This window comes from Condylura cristata, unplaced genomic scaffold (genome assembly GCF_000260355.1).
Source record: "Condylura cristata isolate star-nosed mole 26May11 unplaced genomic scaffold, ConCri1.0 scaffold00007, whole genome shotgun sequence".
Lineage (NCBI taxonomy): Eukaryota > Metazoa > Chordata > Mammalia > Eulipotyphla > Talpidae > Condylura > Condylura cristata.
In genome coordinates this window covers 33,339,069-33,342,867 of record NW_004567108.1, presented here as the reverse complement: position 1 = coordinate 33,342,867, position 3,799 = coordinate 33,339,069, and positions in this window count along the sequence as shown.

The following is a 3,799-nucleotide window of genomic DNA, read 5'->3' as shown; positions in this document are numbered from 1 at the left end:
TCAGTGCTGTGCTTTAATCCACTGGGCCACCAGGGAGGGCCTCAGAAACTATTTTTAAAACAAAGCAGGGGCAGTGGGGAGGGGGGTCTCACTGGTGGCGCAAGGGGTTAAGTCTCAGCACCGTGAAGCTATCAGCAGCCACTGGGGCATGAGTTCAATCCCAGGTCAGGGAGCTGACCCGCATGGCACAGCAGACCTCTCCTGTCTCACCCACTGCTCCCCTCAGCAGTGTATTTCAGTGAATGCCCTGTTCTGTTCCCCACTCTGTCTCTGGTGAATCTCAAACCCCTAACCCTCCCCCATCCCGCACCTCTGTCCTACACCTCCAATTCTTGTATGCTTAAAAAATTAAATAAATACTTCAAAAAAAATAATAAAACAAAGGGGAAGATGTTCCCAATTGAGAATGGCAGAGTGAATGACTCCAATTATGTCCTCATTTTCTCAACAGCTACATTTACTTTTCCCATGAGTTCGTGTTAGGAAATTTTGCACCTGACATTTATCTTTCTCTGTCCGTCTTCCCTTATTTATCATAATGCCCTCAAGGTCTGTCCAGGTTGTCATAAAGGACAATGTTTCCTTCTTTTTTTATGACCAAATAATACCCCATTATATAAACGGATGTGCACGACATATAATGTCAATTTTCTTCATTCATCTGTCCACAAATTCTTAGGTTGTTCCATGTGTTGGTTATTGTTAATAAGCCTGAAGTGAAGCATGGAGGTTTCTCTTCCAGGTAGTGCTTCTGTTTCCTTTGGATATATACTCAGAGGTAGAAAGAAATGCTAGATCATGGTAGTCTTTTTTATTTTATTTTATTTTTTTTAAGATTTATTTATTTGTGCATACAGAGCTGGGGTACAGGCCAGAGGCTCAGGGGCAGTGAGAGGCTTCACCAGAGACAGAGCAGGGAACAGAACAGGCAGATCGACGAAGTACACTGCTGAGGGGAGCAGCGGGCGGGTCAGGAGAGGTCTGCCACACCATGTGGTCACCTTTGGGGCAGGCGGGAATCAAACTCATGTGGAAGCGGCTTTCGATTCTCAGTGTTGTGCTTTAACTCACTGTGCCACCAGGGAGGGCCTCTTTTTTATTTTTTTAAAAAATAAATTTTTTTATTATTTTTTTTTTTCTTTATGCATAGAAAAGCTGGGGTGTAGGCGAGAGGTGTGTGGGGTCTGAGGTGAGAGGATTCCGTAGAGACTGAGTGGGGAGCAGAACAGGTGAACTGAATGGAATACACTGCTGCGGGGAGCAGTGGGCAAGACAGGAGAGGTCTGCTGTGCCATGTGGGTCAGCTCCTGGGCAGGGGATTGAACTCATGCCTCTGTGGCTGGCAAAAGCTTGATAGCACTGAGACCTTAACCCCTGTTAAAGGGGCCATAAGGGACTCTCCGTTTGAACAGTTTTAAAGGAAATTTATTCCCATATATGCAGATGTAATGTCCATTTGCACTCTATCCTAGCTTCATCTAGTTCTCCTTTCCTGTCCTTTCATAATACTATATACTTCATTGACTCTAAGGTGCTCTCTGCCACCCCACCTGAGTATTTCAGAGTTGCAGTACATGACACCAGTTCTATCCCCACATTGTTGGCTTTGCCTGACACCTACTGGTCAAAATAAGAAAATGCCAGTATCAACCGTGTCAGTGACACTGATTTAAAAGACCCCAGTCCCAGACAGGAAAGTTTTGTTTGTTTTTCAGAAATGCTGCTGTGCCAATCCCCTGTATGGGGAGAAAAGTCTGACTTTTCGGGCCTCCCTGGTGGTGCAAGGGGTTAATCGCAGCACTGTGAAACTATCCCAGCCACTGCAGTGAGTTCAAGCCTGGCCAGGGAAGTGATTCACATGGTCTGGCAGACCTCTCCTGTCTTGCCCTCTGCTCCCCTCAGTAGTGTATTTCAGTAGGTCGATCTGTTCTCCTCCTCACTCTGTCTCTGGTTAATCCTCAATCCCCCCCTGCACCCCAGCTCTTGTATGCATAGATAAAGAAATCTTTTTTTAAAAAGTCTGACGATTAGTGCACCAATGATTATTTCATGAGAGTTAACTCCCTGGCAGTGATAGCACCAGGCCAGCAGGGAGGCTCTATCTTTTACCTTTAGATAGGACTGCAAAGCATCATTAAATTAGCAATTATACCCCAGATAAGGAACTTCTTATCTCCAGTATTGGCCTAGACTAGCATTGTAGCCTTAAGCCCAGAACCCTGTAAGAGTGATGTCTACTCAAGGATAAGGCACCAATTCACAGGTAAATATGAGATCCCTTAGAGAAGCACAGAGAAGCAGGTCAGGATAAGTGAGATGAAGCGCTGAGTAATACAGAAATCTGGATTTCTCTTATTTGAAATAACAGCTTTGATAAATATATCCAGGAAGAGATAATCAAGAAATATTTAAATTATAATGGACAGTTCTCATAAACATACAAAAGCACACTTACATTTTTTTTTCTCCATTCTGGTAATTCTACTCCAAATTCTCTAGGCTTCTAGCCACAGGATGCCCCAGGTAACTTTGGAATGAAGACAAAGGAATTCACTTCCTCTCTACCACATTCCATCATTAATTTCAGTTTCATTTTCAGTGGCCAAACTTAGAAATTCCAGGGCTGGGATCTTTTTCTTCATAAAGAGTAAGTTATCCTGGGTCCTCCCTGGTAGGGCAAGGCACAACGGGTAAGAACTGCAGGGCAGCTAGTCAGCTGCAGCCGCTTCAGTGTGAGTTCGATCCTGCCTGGAAGGTGACCACATGGCGCGGCAGACCTCTCCTGACCCGCCCACTGCTCCCCTCAGTAGTGTACTTGGTGATCTGCCTGTTCTGCTCCCCACTCAGTCTCTGGTGACACTTTCACTGCCCCTGCACCTCTGGCCTGTACCCTAGTTCCTTATGCATAAATAAATAAAATCTTTAATAATAATAAAGAATCCATTGTACTTAAGAGCCTTTGATACTTACACTTGGAAGCAGAAGATTGAAATTAGCTCAGTGATCTAATCAGACATTGCGAGACATTTCTAAAAAAAAAAAAAAATGGCAACTTCTCTTGCTCACAGTGAAAATGAAATTCAAGTTTTGAGTAATGGCATTGTGCAGCTGAAATAACTGGCAAGTAACCAGACTGAGAAGTTAAAAGAGCAAATGACAGATGATTCACAAAAGGAACCACTGACAGGTGAAAAAGATGAAGACTATTTCCAAGCTAATGCAAAAGCTTAGTTGTGAGCTCTGCCTGGAGCTGGAAAACAAATATGTTGGAATATGAATTTCCCTTGCTGCCTAACACCAAAGCTCTAGTGGTTAGTGAATAGAAAACTTTGCATCAGAAAGCTGATATCCTTAATAAACGCTTAGCAGAAAGGCAGTGTTCTTCCAAAGAAGCTGTTTCCTGAAGAATAAGAATGGGAAGAGAAAAGCAGAAATAGCAGCTCTAGTAGGGAAATCCTGTAAACGGAAAATCCAAGAGGAAGAAGCCTAGCTAATCAAACCCAGAGTTCTCTTCATGATAAGGAAGGTGACGGCGATGGCTAATTTCATATCCTGCAGACAGAGCTCTAGTAGGAAGATGCAAGCTGCTAACCCAAGATAGATAATACAGCCATTTCTGAATACAGCCATTTTAGAGTTTCTAGTTGGAGAGCACAGGAGATTCTGCAAAAATATAGCACCTGGAGGGAATATGGAAGCTCCACACCCTCTCCTCATACCCAGCCCTATGCATATCTTCCATCTTACTGTTCCTGAATTGCACCCTTTATTTTTTTATGATTCAGAGATGATTCCCCCC